Below are 20994 nucleotides of genomic sequence, written 5' to 3'. Positions count from 1 at the left end.
AGCCTCTGTTGCAACTCTTCAACTCTTCCATTTTAGCATGAAAGTAACCATATGTAATATACAAATCAATGGACATGGTTATATTCCAATAACACGTTACTTACAAAAACACGTGGCAGGCTAGATTTGGTTCATGGGTCATAGTTTGCCAACCACTATTTTACATAATGATTATTTATTTAATTTATCCCACCAAGTCTGTAAGTTCTTCAACAGAATTATTGAATTATTTATTTATTTATTTATTTATCCCACCAAGTCTGTAAGTTCTTCAACAGCATATCACATTCATCTTTGAATCCTCTGTAATTCACACTTAGTAAGGGACAGATACATGTTTGTAGAATATATAAATTGTCAGTCGCTATCAGAAGGAACATTGTCCTGTGCCTTGCTGGAGTCCAGGCTAACTATTACTACCATATATCTCTCATCTATAGTCAGAGATCTTATCAAAAAGAAGACAAGATTCACTTGCCATGAACTCTTACTGAATCCTAGTGATCCCTACTTTAACTTCTGAACTAACTTCAGAATCCTACTTGAAATCAACACCAAGATCACAGGCAGGGATTTTGTGAGCTCCATCTTCTGCCCCACCCCTCTATGTGACTGTTGAAAAATGTGTACATTTTCCCACCTCTAGTTTTCTGGTACTTCTTCCTTTTTCATAATTCCTGATCAATTATGAGCATCAGCTCAGGAAACTCATAGGGAAGTGATTCTACAGCCCTGAATTTAACAGTCACTTCAGAAAGCCAGCAGTCAAGCCAGGCTCCGTGGCTCATGCCTGTAATCCCAGCAATTTGAGAGGCTGAGACAGAAGGATTCCTTGAGGCCAGGAGTTCAAGACCAGCCTTGGCAACATAGTGAGACCATGTCTCTACCAAAAAATAAATAAAAATTAGCTGAACATGGTGGTACACACCTGTAGTCCCAGCTACTCAGACGACTGAGGTGGGAGGATCACTTGAGACCAGGAGGTTGAGGCTGTAGTAAGCTATGATCAAGCCACTGTACTCCAGATTGGTTGATAGGAAAAAAAAAAAAAAGAAAAAGCTAGAAATCCTCTTGCAATACCACCTCCTAGCCCCAGTCCCCAGTACTCTTTACCACTGTCTATTTCATCTTTTGACACAAAAAACATACTCTATGACACACACAAAAATATGGATGGAAAAGATTTTATTTATTTATTTTATTTTTTGCTGAAGAGTCAACATTATGCTAACTTTTATTTGCTTTGAATGTGGCTTTTAAAAAATTATTGTCACCAGGTGCAGTGGCTCACGCCTGTAATCCTAGCACTTTGGGAGGCCAAGGCAGGTGGATCACTTGAGGTCAGGAGTTTGAAACCAGCCTGGCCAATATGGTGAAACCCCATCTCTACTAAAAATACAAAAAAATTAGCCAAGCGTGGTGGTGGGCACCTGTAATCCCAGCTACTTGGGAGGCTGAGGCAGAAGAATTGCTTGAACATGGGAGGCAGAGGTCGTAGTGAACTGAGATCACACCATTGCACTCCAGCCTGGGCAACAGAGCAAGACTCCATCTTAAAAAAATAAATAAATAAAAATAAAAGAATCTGAACTCTTTGTTTCTTTAGGTCTCTCCATTTGTTTATTCAGATGGTTAGCAATAGGACAATCACAGATTGGCTCCAGAATTATAGAAGGACCTTAGGGATGGTGGAAATCTGACTGAAACAAAAGCTTGGTCTTGCTTTTAGGTGGTAATAATATTAAGCAAGTATCTTTTGCCTAAGTTATATGTATGTTACAGACAAATTAAAATAGATTAATAAGTTTGCTTTCACTCTTTAAATGAAATTAATAAGATACCTATTATTCATATCAATAAAAATATATTTTTACTATTCCTATTATTAGGGCTTGGTAGAGGGCTAATGGAGATTAGTAAGGGGAAAAAGCTAAAGCTTTCCAAGCCTTAGCACCACCTTTTCAGAGCTACAACTGAATTTTTGTGAGCTTCCCCCACCACCTGGGTCATCTTCCCTCTCTTGGTATCATGCCATTGAAATGACACGTCTTTCATTTCTCAACTTTTTGACACCTTTAGCACAGTCTGATTGTGCTTTCCCTCACTGGTAATCATGAACTCTTTCCCAGTGGAAGCCTGTTCCTCCTGCTGTTCTCTATTCTTCCTGTAGCATTAACGAATACACCCTTCATGGTTAGAATTAGAACCAGTGGCAGTTTCCTTTTGACTTTCTCTTCTCTTCAGTAGAGAAAAAATATCACGTTAAAAATGTTGAAGATGCTCTGCTTTTAGCCAAAAGTAACTTTAGAAGACACCAAGAGAATCAATGATCCCCTTACAACTATGCCTTGGGCTATGATAATAACCAAGATGTTTTCATAACCTTAAAGGAATATCCACTTGTAAAAGTATCCATGTCTAAACTAGTACTGACAAAAAGTCACGAGAAGTGGGTGAACATAATGAGCATATTTTATAAAACATTCTGTTGCACACTCCGGAATAGCACATTTCTCAACTAAACCTGTCAGACACTGTGCTAGGCCTCAGGGCAGCCAGCTCTGAGCTCCCTCAAGTGTGCATTCTCCATGCTCCATCAGGGTCCAAGACAAACTTCTAGTTCTTCTTCTTCTTCATCATTGCTATCATTGTCTTCATCATCTTCGATATTGGACCCATGGCTGACAACAAGGCCTGTGTGGAGGACCTGGGAGCTCCCCAATTTGGACCCCCACTTTGTGGCTCTGCACACCAAGGAGCCTCCTCCCAGGCCACACCAAGGAGCCCCCTCCCAGGCCACACCAAGAAGCCCCCTCCCAGGCAGGAAGGGGAAGTCAGGTGAGCAGGGCTTGTTAGGTTGTGGCTACTTAATAAATGTTTTTTGTCATGAAGTCTAAAAAAAATTATGCTCATTCATTTGCTTTCTTAAAAACATCATCTAACTTTAAGTATATTCATATCTATATAGATATAAAACATACTGATATTATTCAAACTCTCCTCTGAACAGCATAAATGTGATTCGCTTTTCCCCTAGGTCCTAAAATTGAGTTCTATTTCAGTAAGTCTTGGGAATACTTCTGAGAAAAACAGGTTCTTCATTTAGTGGTGACCTTGATACTTTTGTAAGAGCCTGTCACTAAGGCATCTTGAATCCTACTGTAGAAATTCAAGGCCAATGATTCATCAAAGATCTCCTTTCTCTTCTAAAGTCATAACATATGCCAAGGAGAAGAAAACACCATGCTTGTGGTAGAAGTTTCCAATATATATCATGCATGCATGTGCACACACACACATACACACACACACAGTGAACAGGCCTTTAGTTACACACATTCTTGTGTAGTCCATTCCCAAGATGATTTTGGACTAGTCTTTATAGCCAATAGAATGAGATAGGAATAATTCATGATGCCTTCTGGGGCTAGGTCATAAGAAGGCTCACTGCTTCTGCCTTGCTCTCATAGAACACTTGCTCTGAGAAAAATCAGCCACTATGTTAAAAAAAAATCCAATTATACCGAGACCCTTATTCTATGAGGAATATCAAGATAATGATGCAGAGAGACTGTGTGGAAAAAAGATGGAACCTGGCCAGGCTGAAGCTATTCCAGATACCCCAGCCCATATGCGAGATGTATGAGAAAATAAACCCTCTTGGAGGTAGATCTTCTAGCCCTGGTGAGTCTCCAGATGGCTACCACCCCAACCACCATCTGACTGCAAGTAAGGACCACAAGCTGAATCTAGAACTGTATCATACCATAAAAAACTGTTGTTTTAAGCTACTAAGTTTTGGGGTGCCTTGTGCAGCAATACATAACAAAAACAATGTTTTGTGTACTTACATTAGATGCCCACGTTTCCATAAACCTTAAAGGTATTTCAAGGTTCATTTCAAGGTTCTCTTCCGAAAATGTCATTTTTTCCTAAAGAAAATCATCAGAAATGAGTATGTTCCAGAAAATTTGGTGCTCATTTCCCAGCTGAACCTGTCAAGTATTTGTTCAGCCTACTCTGTTCCTGCCTGTCCACATTACCAGGAAATCAATAAATATAACTTTTCTCTTCATTCCAGGCCAGTGGCAGGTAGCTGACAAATGACTGGGATTCTTCCTTGTTGGCATGTGCTTTTCTTCCATATACCAAGCCCCTCTCTGTGGGTCACCAACACACCAATCAGGAATCTCCAGGAGTGGTAGAAAGTTATCTTCTCTGTCACATCTTCTGTTTCCAGACCAACGGGTACTGGTGTGGATTCTTCCCACCTTAGCATAACCACCTCCTAGCACTTCTCACCAAACCTCTTCATTTTGACTTCAAGTAGACATCAGGTTAGGGAGTGTCCTCAATACTAGATTTCATTTCAAGCAAAAAGACAAATACTCCTTTTGATCCCCTCAACCTCTATTCTTCTCGAGGGAGTCTGAGCCCTTTTCTAAGTTTTCATCCCTCATGAGATCCCCTTGGTTAGTGGTGGCAAGCTCTCTTCCCTTCAACTATCCCTAACCAATTCTGACAGCTGCTACTCAGCTCTGTCTCACACAATCCCATGATGCTTCCTTCTCTTTCTGACGTGGACTTCCCTTCCCTACCACAGATCAGTTTGTATCCTTGATCACTTGCTCAAGTCCCAGTCTGACTTTCCTGAGTCAATATTATTGTCATCTTTCTACCTACCTGAGCCCTTTGGGGCCCATTGAAGGCAGGGCCACAAAGGGAAGAATCTCCCCTTCTCCAAGACTATAACCCTTGCTCAACTCCTGCCACTTCCATGTCTGACCCAAGTCCCCTATTCTCCAGGTCTCTGCTTTCAGCAGACACTCATCCTCACTCAGCCGGATAGTTCTCCCTTGGCTTAAATCCTGGCTCAAAGCCCTTTGGGAGCTATGCTGATGGAGCAAGGTACAAGAGAGTGGCAGAGCCTCAGTCCCAGTCATTCCATCTCATCAGCCATCACCCACCCCCAAACAGGCTTATCTGATCCAGGGGACTTTAAAAGGAAAGAACCAATATGAAAAATATTTTACATGAATATGTATAGCACTTATCACTCCTTAACTTATCACTCCTTAACTTGGATATCACATATTTACATATAAAATAAATACATATATTTATCTTGCTTATCATCTATCCCCCTTAATTAGAATGCATCTTTCATGAAGGCACATCTTTTTGTTTGTTTTATTCGCTTCTGTTTCCCAAGTGTTGAGAAGAGTACCTAACACAAGAGGTGCTCCATAAACATTTGGTGAATAAATTAATGAATAAATATTCACAGTCCAATCAGGAAGCCTCGGTTTCTTGTGGGTTCACAAATGCCCAATTTATATATTAAGGTCTTTTGTTTCAATCAAGAGAAACCACCTCTGGCTTGGTTAGCAAAGTAGAATTTATTAAGATGTTACCATGGGGCTCCCGGAATTGTCAAATGTAGGAGAAACAGACTTGAAAAACAATTGTCACTCAGATGGCCAGACAATGAAAGTGATAGGAACAATCTGATCAGACTGGAAATTAGGAACTCCAAACTTTTTCAGTGTTTGTTCTTCTACTCAACAGTCAAACTTCAGAAAGGGACATTCGTTTGGCTGTGTTGGATCAGGGGCTAGCCCCTCAGACAAAGAAGGATGGTACCAAACTGTAAACAATGGGGAAGGGGTTCCTTCCCCAAAGAACTTTTTAGGAAGACTAAATTAATTCTGAACAGCCAAATACAAAAATTTTCCAATACAAACTCAGACAATTAACTTAGGTTTCACAGCGTCCATGCCCTCACCAACTCTTAAACTGCTTTCCCTCTAAGAAGAGAATTTTCATGTATGTTCTTCTAGTACTGAATGTTTAGATAGGCAAAGTTAAATTGTATTAGAAACTAACTTAAAACAATGTAGAAAGATGCTTTAAATACAGTTTCAATAAACTTTAGGAGTCAATACTATAAAGACTTGAAATATATCGACTAAAGAAAACACAGTTAGAACCTTCTCTAGTGGCCAATCGCAACTTTGGGCTGCTTTGATTTACAACATTGGCCACTGCAGCCTAGCCATTTAATCTTATAATCAACATCAATCACCAATTTTTATTACAACATTTTGCAGGCTGAGCAAAAAATATTTCTCTTGAGGAAAAATTAGGAACCCCAAAGTAACTCTTGCAAATAAACTCTGTTGGCCATAACTTGCTGTGCTACACTGAACTCACAGCAATTCATTCTGTAAGTGCCACAGAAGCTAAAAGCAACTGTATAATTTTTTAAAATAAAGGAAATATCCAAAGAGATTCATATAACATAATGGCTATCTGGTGACTGAGTAAAGATTTTTAGTGGTTCAATGACAACATGTACTTTCACTTATGCCTCCAATGGTTGTCATCCAAAAGATATTAAGTGTGTCCAAATATCCTTCAAGACAGATCATAACTCACCATTAAAATGATGCAAGGCCCTATTAGGTTGACAGGCAGACTTCCCGATTGGTTCAAGGTGCTCATCCCTGAGCTTGTGCTCAATAGTGAAAAGTAATGGCCAAACAGAAGACACTACGCAGAATGGCTAATTGCCAGATATACCACCAATAAATCAGCTGGACCCATTAATATGTAATGGAGCTCAATTTACTGTTAATTCAGATACTCCCAGCAAACCCAGGGAGCTCTTTAAAAGTAACTGCAGTAATAATTTCCCTTTATGTAAGTCAAATAAAATTAGCATTTCATCCTAGAGTTGTATTCTGTGGAAATAATCATAATAAATTATTTAAATATTTCTCAGTACAGGTTCCAGGATTCCAGAGTCATAGTTTCACTATTCCAGCTTGGCTATCAACGTACTATGCAGCTTGTCTCTGGTTTCCCATGTTTCACAAAAGCCCAAAATATTCCACCTAAAATATGTAAGTCACAATTTGATCACTACTGCCTATAATAACAAAATATAGTGTTTCCTCTGACAATCTCTACATGCTTATTTGATTTTCCAGATCTTACCAGAAATGGCACATATTGAAACAAAAAGGATATAGATAAGTATTCAGTAAGGAATCCAAAAGTTTGCTATTAAGCATTGTGAAGTGCAAGATAGCATTCTCCCTTAACCTTGCAGCTTTTCCTCTGAGAGCGTACTCCACCTACCAGGTGGAAGAAATAATGAGATACGGTCTCTCCCAGGGGACTAAAATACCCAAAACCAATCTGAACATTTGCAACGACACTAGTCAAAAATACAGTGAAAATAATGTTTGTGTCTCCTTTGCATCTTCTCCTTCCCAAAAATTACTGGAACTTTTTATCTCAAGCAAAGAACTTCAGTGTCAACACTTAAAAATATCCCAGCTTCCCTCCCACAGTTGTTCTGGGGAACAAATGAGATGATATATACGACAGCACTCTGTAGAACAGCAAAATCTCATACGCATGCTGGACATGTGTTGGGTATTATTATTAACACAATTTAGAAATAATAATATGTACTTAAACTCTCCATATAAATAGCCCCCTGTGGTCTATTAATCCAAGTCCTGTTTGTAGCCTGCTACTTATATATGTGGATATCCTCTGAGGGCTATTCCAGACCAAATGCATACATTTAAAAATATATAATCCCTTTCAAATTACAAATTATTTTTCAGAAGAACACTATGGCTATTAGAATGGATAAACATTTCTAAACAACAATATATGCTTTTTAAAAATGTATAAAGAAATGTTATACAGTGATTGTTCTGTGGGTCAATGGGCCAAGCTGATATATACAACAGGTTGAGCTATCAGATTCTTTTTCTCTCCAGCTAGTCCAGCGGGCATCTGCCAAGTTCTTATTTCCCCAGATCTGAATCCTATAAGCTGGTTATGCCCTCCCCTACCAATATGAACCACATGGATAACTCAATCAATAAACTCAGTGCCTGGGAAGAAACTGGGATCCAGGAAACATGAATTCCTAGCACACAAACTAAAAGAATTCCTGTTGGTCTTAATGTTGCTTTCAGTGTAGTGATTTTTAAAAATAAATATATAAAAATTTTCTCATTTTTTCTTTAGTAGTAGAAATCCATGTTTTTAAAAAAGGATCAGGACCTTTTCTTCAAATTAATAACTAGCTTATAATGTGCATAAATTTGCTTAATTGAGTTCAAAAGGCTCAAAGTTCCCACTGTAAGCTCTTAGAGGTGGAGGTTTTCAACCAAGGATAAATCTTAATTCTCCACAAAGCCTAGTGAAGAATGCAAGTTCCCAGCTTTGAGAAAGAACCACCACCAAAGAACACGGGTCATTGTATGTGCTCAGCACACCCAGTATCTTCCAAAACACCAGCTCTGTTCATGACCACACAAAACCTTAGGAAGGCACAACAGGCAGATAGTGACAACAGCACAGATGTTGCCAGGTCCCCCCAGTGTATCTGTTCTGTCAACCTAAAATGATCAAAATGGTCAGAATCTCATTTTAAAAGAGTTTATTCAAATGGAAAGATTGAGGATGAGCCTCCTGGGAAGCACAGATCCCAAAGAAGTCAGTATTGTGAAGTGTAGAAGTTTGCAATTGCTTATATAAAGTATAGGGAAGCTTGACAGAATTTCAATACCCTTCTATGTCAGGCTTAATGCATAGTTTCAATGATCTGATTAGTCAAGGTGGTCTTTTTTTCTTTCAGAAGAGGTATATTAAACATTCTGTATGAAGATGGGTACAATCATCGGTTCTTGGGCACCATATGGTCTGAGTTAGGTATAGGACAATAAAAGAGGCAAAACTGGATAAATAAATAAATAAAAATAAATAAAACTGGAACAAGGATCAGTGATTAGAAGGGGTAGAAGGTCTGGTCTCTGGTCTCTCCTAGTCATTTTAGAACAAGAACAATAAAGAAGAGAGCTAATCTATAATCTCAGAAGCAGAACTGCAAGCATGCTATGTGGTTCAGTCTCCAGGGCTTAACTTCCCTTGGCATAATAAATTTAGAGGGCCCTGAAATTTTATTTTCATTTACAGTTCCATGCCTGTCACACTATACATCATGCATTTACAACACTGAGCCAGGGAAGCTCACCAGTGACACAAAAATAAAGAGCTGCAATTTGCATGGTTTTTTCCATCGGAAGCAGTATTTCCCCAAGGGGTGGAAAATGTACCATAACTTTAAAACCATGGAAAAACTTTAAAACAAAATTCATACTTATATATTTATTTCCATGGACATTTAAGAAACATAACTAGCATATCAAACCCATATGATTATTATTAGTTAAAATGTAACCAAGTTTTTTAAGATCTGTTAATTTAAATTTGAATTTTAAACAAGAATATAAAGGTATGTAGATATGATAAAGAAGGTAATGGTTTGCAAATTTCTGAATATTTAGAAATGCCAAAGCCATTTTTGTTACTAAAAATGTATCTATTTCTAACATTTATAGCTCAGGATTCAGACAGTTTAAATTGAGAAATTCACTGACATATTAACAGTACTGGGGATTTTTTTCTCTTTGGGTTCTGTTGATGGCCTATTCAGTGATAGGCTGAATATAACTAGTAACCCTGATGTTCCTGTATGCTAAGTTGTATCTATAGGCATTTACAGATTTGGAGAAACATTCAAGCCTAAAATTGGGGCCACACACTGAGCAGAATGATAGTTTTAAAAAGTTTTTTTTTAATAAAAAATCATGGGCGCTTGAGACCCTGATGGGCTGTGACCATGAGATCTTGGGCAGGTGCTCTGAGCCTCCTCTAGGGCTCATCTGCAAAACAGGAGCCATAACAACACCTACTTCATCAGGTCATGGAGACATGTAAAGGAATGATTTATAAGAAGGAACTTAATGAAAAAACTATAAAGCAACTGTGTGGTTATCATTATATTATAGTATTTATTATGGGGAAGTCCCACAGTTCTCCAAAAGGATAAAAACAACTCCCCATACTGCTCTGTCCCTAATTGTAGGCTGCAGTCAAGCTCAAAACTGGGAGTTCAGGAGCGAGGCAAAAGACTGCAGGGTCAGACTCATATGTCCATGGCACCAGAACTAGCACCTCCAGCCAGCAGGCTGGGATCTGCCCACAGCTCTCCAATATTTACCTAGAGGTCAGCACTCAGCTTCCCAACTGCAACTAAGTCTGTGGGGAAATAAAGCATAGAGCTCTTCCCCAGGAAGAGTGCATAGGGCTGCTGTACAGGATTTGTTACAGCTGGGATTGGTGAGGAAAAGGCCCATTGGAGGGAGTATCTGAGACAGCAGGAGTAGCAAAGGAGACACTGAAAAGTGTGGGAGCTGGAGAAGGGGGCTGTGTCAAGGTCTCAAACCAAATGCCCTCTGGGCTAAGCAGATAATGAAAATGCTAGACAAATGTGGGCCGGTGATGGTGAACTGCTGAGCAAATGCCTTGGTTAAGAGAGGCAACCATTGCCCAGTACCAGCTGCCTGTCAAGTGGAAACTGACTTTTTAAAAGTTGGGAATCTAGGCTTTATGTGAGTTGAAATCTCCCACTTATTAACTAGGAAGTAATCCCCCCTCAAATGTTAAGTTCTCTACAAGCCAAAAGAAACAAGTCTATGGGCCACATGCCATTCTACCAATGCCATATTGTAAGCTCTGTTGTACCTACCCAGGAGTTGGGTGGAGAGAAAGCAGATCACAATAAGAAGGCAATAAAATTTTTAGCCATTTTCTAATGCCACTTTAAAAAAAAAGAGGGATAACTAATATTCAGCTGGGGAACTTTACTCCTTGGAAATCATAGGTGGAGGCTTAGATAAGGGACCATATTGTAATCACCTACTATCCAGAAAAATTTGTGAATAAGAAAGCAAGAATTGCTTCATTGGGTGAAGTAGGTATGATTAAAAGGGTCTCAATAAAATAGTCAATTGAAACAATATATGGTCTGTATGGATGCTGGCCTGAAACCTAAGACATACTACTGTGGGAATGTAGTACCAAAATCCAGCCAGTGCGGTTTGTTAGCACCAATGGGAGGAAGCTGGATGGACATGTTCACTCAGTCCTCCAAACAGAGACAAGACCAAGAAATAGGGCAGGGACTGTAAAAATGATTCATCAAAATCAGTCCTTCTTTCTCAATCACTAAAGCTTTCCAATCTGGCTGTACTAATTCCTTTTTCCAAAGACCATCTGGAGCAAAATCTGCCTCATCCCTTCATTGTTAAGGCCCTCATTATTCTTGACAGGGGATTTTTTAGTGCCTGAACTCCCAAAGACCAAGCAGGAGTCCCTGTACAAGCCCAACTGAGACAACAGAATAATGCCTGCTTCTACCACGCTTCTACCCATGTCAGCTGCCTGGACGCCTGGGTGACAGTGCCACCAGCCCAAGGGACTGGAGGGAGGAAAGTGCAAGGAAGACATCTGAGTAGAGCTGAGGGCAGGAACCGAGACACAGTTCCATGGGGTGTGTTGGCATAGCAATCCTGTCTAGCAGAAACATGGAAACCAAAGGATAATGAAACTGACTTATTGTTCCAATATGTACCATGGGAAGATAAGAACTTTCAAAAATTCATCACCATAATACTGTTAGAAACAGGTTTGTCTGTTCATTTTAACAAACGAGACCTTTATATACTTAAAAGGGAATTTTCACCTTCATTGCAACAGTCCACTGAACAGCCGTCTTTTTTTTCTTTTTTTTTTTTTTTTTTTTTTTTGAGACGGAGTCACGCTCTGTCGCCCAGGCTGGAGTGCAGTGGCCTGATCTCCGCTCACTGCAAGCTCCACCTCCCGGGTTCACGCCATTCTCCTGCCTCAGCCTCCCTAGCAGCTGGGACCACAGGCACCAGGCACCCGCCACCATGCCTGGCTAATTTTTTGTATTTTTAGTAGAGACGAGGTTTCACCATGTTAGCCAGGATTGTCTCGATCTCCTGACCTCGTGATCTGCCCGCCTCGGCCTCCCAAAGTGCTGGGAGTACAGGCGTGAGCCACCGCGCCCGGCCTGAACATCCATTTTTACGATAACCAGTGGGGTTGAGTTTTCCATTTCCTGAGGATGTGTTTAGAATTTGGAAACAGGAAGAAGTGATACAGAACCAAGTCTGATGAACTATAAGGTAGATGATCAAGCTATATCATTCTAATTCAAGTTTTTTAAAGGTATAACAATAAAGTAACTGATGGAGTTTTGATATATGCTTATAAAATTCCTGTTGAAAGCAATTTCAGGAATGCAATTCCTAAAATCTTTCCAAGAATGGTGAATTAGCAGAGTGCCACAATTAATAGTTACTTATGATGTTATTTCAGAATAATGGTAAATATATAGGTAAGCATATTAACATGATATATGTTTTTGTACGTGTGTATATATGTGCACATATATATGCATATACACACACATCCTGTGATTTAATGAACAAGATTATGAATTATGGGTAATGCACATTAGCATTATATATGCATATACATACACACTATATACATATGCTAAATACACACAGAGTTTTCTCTGTGTATATGTGTGTGTGTGTGTGTGTGTATCCCCCTATTATTTAGATAGACAGGTTAACCCAAAATAGATAAGCAAAATTTTTACCAATCTAGGCCTTCCTTAACATAAAAGATTTACTGGGCTCAACATTATTTCAGATCATTACTGAAAAACAAAACAATACAAACAAATAAAAAAAGACTCTGATATGCAAACAAAAATACAATAATAATATAATCAGTTTAAATCATGTAATAATGTTTTTTTCTGAGAAACTGAAGGCATTTTACAGACATCAATATTCCTAAGAGAAAACAGGCCACATCTCTCCCACCAGCGATTCTTGGCTGTTTATGCAATGCTGAGCCATTATCTGATATGTGGAGAATTTTATATTAACCACAAGGAAAAACTGAATCAATATTGTGGCTTAGAATGGACACAGCACTTCTCATCTTCCTAGCACTTTACCAACATTGATGAATTAAGCCTCCCATGGTCCCAGTGAGACAAAAAGAATCATACTCCTTGACCCAGGGAAAGAAACAGAGATCAGGAGTTCAACTCAATTGCCCTCAGCTCGGTGGGAAGTTAGGGTCAGGATGAGTCAGGGAGAACCTGGTGTCTGGAGTCATAAGTCCTACACCCAGAACACTCAAGCCTTCCACTCCCATCCCTCACTCTGTCTTCAGAGAACACTGGTCTTGAAGCTCAGGCGTCCCATTGTCTGAGTCGAGGGGAGAATGTGTTTTCAAGTCAAATATCTATCAATCAAAACACATTGATTTTCTTTAATTATCTCCACAAAGCAGACTTGATTCTGAAAAGCTTATGTGATTTGAAAAATGTATCACCTATTTGTCAGACATGTATAATTTATGAAGGCCCTTTCATTTAAGGTCTGTAGTCCAAAGCAGACAATATGTGAGTTATTAACATGTTATTAGGTAAACCTTATTAAGATGTGCAGACTTTTAACCTCTCATACAAAAGCAAGAGAGATACTACATAAATTTTCACTTGCATTATTAAGCTTAGAAGATTAGATTTTTTTTTTTTTTTTTTTTTTTTTTTTGAGACAGAGTCTCACTCCTAAACCCAGGCTAAAGTGTGGTGGTGCGATCTTGGCTCACTGCAATCTACACCTCCCGGGTTCAAGTGATTCTCGTGCCTCAGCCTCCTGAGTAGCTGCGAATACAGGCATGCACCACTACACCCAGCTAATTTTTGTATCTTTGGTAGAGACGGGGTTTCACCACGTTGGCCAGGCTGGTCTCAAAACTCCTGACCTTAGGTGATTCTCCCGCCTCAGCTTCCCAAAATGTTGGGATTACAGGCATGAGCCACCATGCCCAGCCAGAAGATTCTGATTCTAATACCACCTTATGAATCCATTCCAAGAAGCTGCCTGGTACAATGAAGCTATCAAAAAATTATACTTAACTTTAAACTCCTTGGTTTAATACAAGCCTGCTTCAGACCAGCTTCTACTTTATCAGAATATGTTGTTGTGATTTCCTTCCCATGCAGTGCTTGCCAATACTGACATTAAACTCAGTGAAAATTCTTGGGAATTTCTGTTATCAATGCATGCTCCTGACCTGGAGAACAGATTGTCTATTTTACAGACAACTTACTTAAAAATAACTAATAGTACTTCATGAGGCAATAGGCTCTCTACATTAGGAACCACTGATATGAAGTAATATTAAATTTAGATATGTCCAAAGACACATAGTAGAAATTTCTGTGAATCGGATAAGGCAGTTAACTTTATACCTATCATTGTCATGTATAGCAAAAATAGAGCAAGGATAAATAAACATGTCACCATTCATAGAAGGGATAGTGGGTGTTAAAGTGTCATCTGGTTCCATTTAATCTGTATAATTCTAATTTCAGGTTAGTTAGTGAGAGTTAACAAATACATATTGATTATATGTTCTAGGAACCATGCCTGACACTGGGAGCCAGCAGAGAGGGAAACTAACACAGATGTACTGGAAGAGTCACCTAGAGCTTAGAGCTGAAGAGGGACTAGGGGTGACAGCAAGCCTGGCAGAGGCCACCAACCTGTGAAGACCCTAACTCCCCTCCTTCCTGCCTCCACGGAAAGAGCAGGGAATGTGGTAGAAAGTCCAACAGGCAGAGGAGGAGGCTGGGGCTGGATGCTTCAGGGCTGCAGGCCTCAGAGCAGCCTGGGGCTTTTATTCTGACAACAACAGGAAGCTTGCAGAGGGTTTTAAGAACGGAGGTAGCTGGAGCAGGGAAAGGGACCCGGAAATTCTGAAAAAAAAAAGTCATTATAAATGAAAGGCCCTTAGATTCCACTCTTGTTTGAAACCTACTCAAATCTGAATTTGAGGTGATGTTTTTAAATTAAAAAGAAAGAAGAGGTCACCTTCCCACAACCACATGAAGTAAAACCAGTCTGATAGGTTGTTTTTCACATGCAATACTACTATATCTCTCTGAGGTTATGAGAAAAAGTGGGGTATGGGAAAGAGAAATTGACTGTTTCCTTATTAAAGATTGCCCATATGGCAAAAATAAGTAAGTAACGATAACAAATATCCTCATGCTCACCACCAAGATTAAGCCAAGATTAACATTTACCATGGTTCTCTTTCCTTTCTCTTCTTTTTTTGAGAAATAAAACATGACAGACATCAATCGATTTCCTGTGCATTTTTCCCCTCCTTCCCTAGAGGTAACCATTATACCAAAATTGTTGTGTATCCTTCCTGCATATTTTATTTTTACTTTTATTTAAAAAGTGTGTATCTATATGTTAACATGTAGTCTCTGTGTTTTATGTAGTATGTAATTGGTTTCATATTGTATGTATAATTCTGCAACTTGCTTTTTTCACTCAACATGTTTTTGAGATATATTCATATTAATACATGTAGTTCTATTTCATTTCATTTAAATGCTGTAGCAGTATTGTATGGTTATAGCACAATATATTTATCAACTCTCCTATTGTTGAATATTAGGGTATCCCCCACCTTTTCTCTGATTACAAACAATACTGCAGTAAATACCCTTGTGTTTATCTATCTCCTGATGCACAAGTGTGAGAGCTTCCCCAAGGGATAATATTTATGGAAAATGTTTTAACATATTGGAGGAAAGTAGTCTATTAAATTAAATTAGTATTCTAATTGCTAATCATAACAACAATGACAATGATATTTTCACGTCACAGAGAATAGCAGCACTTTCAGGACACACATTTGAGAACACAGATATATGTCACTTAATGACAGGAACATGTTCTAAGAAACATATCATTAGGTGATTGTGTCATTGTGCAAACATCATAGATTGTACTTACACAAACTCAAATGGTATTCCATGTAGCCTACTCCACATCTAGGCTACACGTAATATTCTATTGCTCCTGCGCTGAAAACCTGTATGGCATGTTACGGTACCGAATACTGTAGGCAATTGTAACACAGCGGTAGGTTTGTGGGTCTAACCGTATCTAAACATTAAAAAGGTCTAGTAAAAATACAGAATAAAAGACAAAATATGGTACACCTCTTTAGGGCTGTTACTATGACTGGAGCTTGCAGGACTGGAAGTAGTCCTGGGTGGGTCAGTGAGTGAGTGGTGAGTGAATATAAAAACCCAGGACATAACTGTACACTACTGTAGACTTCATAAACACCATACACTTAGGCTACAATATGTATTTATTTATTTTTATATTCATTTGTAAATTTTTTTCTGTAATGATAAATTAACCTTAGCTTTACTGTAACTTTTTGCTTTATAAACTTTTAAATGCTTTAAATTTTGTGACTTTCATAATAACACAGCTTAAAACACAAGCAACACTCTTCAGCTGTGCAAAAACCATTTTCTTCCTTTATATTCTCATTCTATAAGTGTCTTTTTTTTTTTTTTTTTTTTGAGACAGAGTCCTGCTCCGTGGCCCAGGCTGGTGTACAGTGGCGTGATCTCGGCTCACTGCAACCTCTGCCTCCTCACACCTCAGTCTCTCAAGTAGCTGGGACTACAGATGTACACCACCATGATTTTTTTTTTATTTTTTGTAGAGACAGGGTTTTGCCATGTTGCAAAACTCCTGGACTCAAGAGATCCACCCATCTCGGCCTCCCAAAGTGCTGGGATTACAGTCATGGGCCACCATGCCTGGCTCGTTTTTTTGTTTGTTTGTTTGTTTTTTAATTTTTAAAACATTTTTGTTAAAAGCTACAACAAAAACACACACATTAGCCTAGGCCTACACAGGATCAGGATCATCAAGACATCACAGGAGACAGTGGTTTTTCAGCTCCATTTTAATCTTATGGCCCCACTGTCACATATGCAGTCTGTCATTAATCGAAACATCGTTATGCAGCACATGATTATATATGAAATCATGTAAGCTGAGATGAAGAAAAATGGGCATGTAGAAATCTACCAGAAGTTGGTCCAGTTTTTTATTTAGTGGCTGAAGTTCTGCAGGGTCTGATTTAAGCTGAAAATCTGGTTGAAAGAGCTGAGTGTTTCTAATTTAAGATACATGTCAAGTAGACCTAAATAGCAAGGGAAAATGAGAATAGATGTACTGACAAAAGAAAATCTTGACAGGTTCAGGTTAGCATCTCACTGAACAAGTTTCCCAAACCCCTGAGGCTCATCCAGCATCAAGAGTTATACAGAATTAGCTGCAGATGGATGAGATTTTCAACATCTAATTAAAAAAAAAAAATCTTTTCAAAAACTAACAATTTAGGGCCAGGCTGGAGTCAAGATTTTCATTCACGTCTTACCGCTGCTTTTTAAAATTATCACTCATTGACAATACTGAAACAGCTACCTTGTCAGAACTTGCCCTTCGGCTAAGAGAACTGAGAATGAAAAATCCTTCTAAACTGAACAGCAGCCCCATGTGAGCAAGTGGCAAGGCTTCAGTGGGAAGAAATTAAGTACAGGATCCATCCCATCCAATGCCAACTAAGGGTAAAGGTCTTAGATCTCACTGCCTGCCTACAAACCTTCTAGAAGCCCTAAGAGGCTCTGCAAATTGAGCCCTCAACATTGTCACTTAGACTTACCAGCACAGCAAGCACTTAGAATCAGAGGAACATAGACATCTTCGATTTGTAAGGAACTTGGAGATCATCTCATATAACCTACCTGTTTCGCAGAAATGGGAGCCTAGCTATAATAAATGTCTTGACCCAGCTCACACAGTGAACTATTTTGGCATACAAAGACTCCAAATTCTCCATTTCATGCTCTTTGTCCTGCATTATATGGCTTATGCATAAAGCCAATACATCATAATTAAAGATATTCATTATTTTTTTCTTTAATTTTTATGCATTGAAGTTGCCAGGTCAGGCATGGTGGCTCATGCCTGTAATCCCAGCACTTTGGGAGGCCAAGGCAGGTGGATCACCTGAGGTCAGGAGTTCAAGACCAGCTCTACTAAAAATACAAAATTAGCTGGGTGTGGTGGTGCATGCCTATAATCCCAGCTACTCAGGAGGCTGAGGCAGGAGAATGGCTTGAACTCAGGAGGCAGAGGTTGTGGTGAGCCAAGATCATGCCATTGCACTCCAGCCTAGGCAAAAAGACCAAAATTCTGTCTCAAAAAAAAAAAAAAAGTTGCCAAAATTTTTCAGCAGCTGTACCTTGGGTCTTCATTAGAAAGGTCCTATGGAAGATTATATTAACATTCTCAATCCTGTGCTCTGCCTCTGTGTGAGAAGAGTACACTGCCCCACTGATGTCAGGTTTGAAGATGTGACTTGCTTTGGCCAATGATGTGAGTGGAATTGAAGCATGTCACTTATAAGCAAAAGCTTTTAAAGCCATTTATGTTTCCTTTATCTCTCTTTTCTCCCTCCGCTATAAGATTAATATGTCCCAAATAGGGACTGTTCCTTCAACCTGGATCCCAGGATAAAGAAGAAACATGGAAAAGAGTTGAGACTGACTCACAGGTGGCATATTGTAAATGAGAAAGAAACCTTTGCTGTTGTGAGCCATTAAGATTTTAGGGTTCTTTGTTATTACAGCAATACCTAGTAAAAGCTGACTGCTACAGTTCCCAGTGAACTGCAATAACAGCAAAAATACTTGATTAGTCATCACAAAGCAACTCCTATAAAATTGTGAGTAAAGAGACCAATCCAACACAGTGTTTTTTAAGATGAAGACAAGCCATAATTCACTCATTTTTTTATTTGATGTCTTAACTTCCACATCACACAGAACTTTCCTTCTAACCATTGTGTGAAAAGTTGGCTGCAAGATCACTAATAGGTGTTTTTCCCTTATCCTCCTCAAGAACACACATCTCATTTCAAAGGAATCAAGATCTGTGAACATGCAATTCAGATGTTCTGTCTCAACATCTGCTCATAGATATACCTTGCTTCTGGAAAGGAAGCTAGAGAGTTGGAGAAATAGAGAAGGCAAACACACCAAAAGCCAAGACCTCGAGGGCGGAAGGCTCAAGCTATTTTTCTTTATGCCCATCCATGATGGTAGTCACCAATAATCACTGCTTCAGAAGTCAGTGGTCATTGTCTGCATAAATCCAGCAATCCTGCTGGGTGGGAGAGGCAGCAGGACTCCCAGCAGAGCACGCCACTTGTCTCCCTCCATTCCTAGATGGTAAACAGGACAGTCTCTCATTCAGCTAAGTGCCCATATGTGCAAGGTACTGTTAGGGCCAAGGACATATAGAATAAGACAGACAGGGTCCCTGGTCTCAATTTATATTCTAGTGGGTGAGACAGATAAAAATCAAGCAAAATAATACCTAAACATAGATTTTGTGGAAAATGTAAAGTGAAGAAGTTTCTTTAGTAAGAAATTACAGCACAAATTGTTTTTTAGACAGTAAAAAGCTCTCTCAGAGCATGACATTTTAGCTAAGATCTGAAGGATAAGAAGAATTCTGCCATGTAGAGAAAGAGCTGGAAAAAGTATGTTCCAAGCAGTGGGGACAGAAATTGCAGAGACTCTGGGCATGAAAGAGCATTACATATTCAGGGAACAGATAGGCTTTTAGGAAAATGAACTTGTGATTGGGGTCCTAAGACCAAACTCAGCATCAGAATAACCAAGACTGAATCAGAGTCATGGAGTAAACTATGGAGAAACAGACTGTCTAAAATGCTAGAAAGCTAGCTGTCACCATGCGGTCCTGCTGGGTTGCATAGGTACACTTGTGGGCATCAGGACGCAGGGACTGGTTAGGTGGCACATGGGGCAGGCTGCGGAGGGGCTGGGGCACCCAGCAGGCTTGGATCCTTGAGTGTTCCCTGCAACAGGCTGCTAGCGGCTTCCTGTTATGTAAAGTTTGCCACCACTGCCTGGAGGGCTCTACAGCAGCCAGGGAGGGAAGAGGGGACCAGTACCATGGTTGGAAGGAGGTGGTGGTGTCAGACATGCAGGGAGCCCTGGGTGGAGAGGTGGGGGCAGCTGGGAGTCAGAGAAATGGAGGAGCAATAGCTAGGCCACTTCCACTTGCACCCCTGTCAGCCTAAGTAAAGTGCCCACCTCCTCCCACAGACGCAAGAGGCACGCCTTCCTCCCCCTGGTGCCTAAGCTAGATGTGGGGGTCACATGCCCATGGGGAGCCTGGAGATGCCAAGGTTGTCACCCCCATCAAGACTGCTCAGGCCTGTACACTTTTGCTCTGTGGGGCCATTGTAGACAATGCCACCTCAGAGTCCTTGGGCATGGAGCATCATGTGGTACAGAGAGTGGCAGATTTTGGCTCTTTTCATCAACATAATTGGTGTCCTACATGTAGGGCCTCGGAGAAGTCTTAACCCCCAAAGGAGTGGCCCAAACTTAGAACTAAGTGTTAGCATGCCTCTCCCACTTGGAAAGACAAAATAGTATGTAGAGATTCACATTGTGAACTTTATTCAAAGAAACAATGAAGGAACAGGAAAACTGAAAAAAAAAACAAAAAACAAAAAAACACACACACACACACCCTTTGAAACACATGGCAGGCTTCAGGCAAAGCCATAAGTCCCCAGAGTGTGAGAAGGGGGAAAACTGCCTCCAGGATACACACCCCTACTGAGAAACCTGGCAATGCAATCCACAGGGGAAGGCCTTAACCCTACTCAGTACTGATTTAGGGAGCAGTAGATAATGTAAAAGTAGGAACAGCAGTGGGAAGAGCCTTATGGGCATCTCCAGTCTCCAGCATGGACTAGGGGAAGCCATTTCTGATTCTAAACACGGAAGACCTCACAGAAGTCTGCTGGCTAACTCAGGCGGCAGTCACAGGTTAAGAGAAGCTCCCAATTAAAATTCACAGTATAATCTCAAGTGGGGACAAACTCCCTTGGCCAGAACCAGGTGGAAAGTGGGAAGTGTGCTACAGTCATGAGTGCAGAAGCTGGGTGCCCCAGCTTTGCAGACAGACTGGGAGGGCCATTGGTATGGCCTGAAAGTCTGTTACTGTCTCTCCTGAAGGCTTATGGCCTGGGGCACTTTTGAGTTTTGAGTGTAGATTACTTGGAACTTAGCTAGCGGCT

This window comes from Macaca mulatta, chromosome 2, assembly GCF_049350105.2.
Source record: "Macaca mulatta isolate MMU2019108-1 chromosome 2, T2T-MMU8v2.0, whole genome shotgun sequence".
In the NCBI taxonomy this organism is placed as follows: domain Eukaryota; kingdom Metazoa; phylum Chordata; class Mammalia; order Primates; family Cercopithecidae; genus Macaca; species Macaca mulatta.
The sequence above is the reverse complement of the archived record's forward strand: the minus strand, read 5'-3'. Positions refer to the sequence as shown.